The sequence below is a fragment of the Myotis davidii genome, unplaced genomic scaffold (assembly GCF_000327345.1).
Source record: "Myotis davidii unplaced genomic scaffold, ASM32734v1 scaffold1314, whole genome shotgun sequence".
Lineage (NCBI taxonomy): Eukaryota > Metazoa > Chordata > Mammalia > Chiroptera > Vespertilionidae > Myotis > Myotis davidii.
This window is the reverse complement of record NW_006285250.1, coordinates 875,630-875,873: the sequence shown is the minus strand read 5'-3', so window position 1 is coordinate 875,873 and position 244 is coordinate 875,630. Positions and strand designations below refer to the sequence as shown.

Below are 244 nucleotides of genomic sequence, written 5' to 3'. Positions count from 1 at the left end.
GGGAAATATGGACCAAACACTAGGGCATCTGCACCTGGTGTGTTCAGAAAAGAGTCAAGGTTGACCCAGAACCTATACACACCATCATTTTGAGGTTAGTAGGTTTGGTCTAGACTTGCAGATATTTTGATATTTGAAATGTTTTGCTCCCTGTTTCAGCACACTCAGCCTCAGTCCTCAGGCAGCATAACCGAAAGAATACACACAGAGCCATACATCAAATCCCCTCCCTGCAACCCGCCTC

At 45.9% G+C, this 244-nt stretch overlaps 1 protein-coding gene across 1 annotated transcript in view; it reads right to left on the bottom strand.

Moving 5' to 3' along the window:
- The window catches only part of PLXNA4 (plexin A4), a 358,299-nt gene that overhangs the window by 153,487 nt on the left and 204,568 nt on the right, over positions 1–244 (bottom strand). The gene's annotated exons all lie outside the window — the stretch shown is intronic.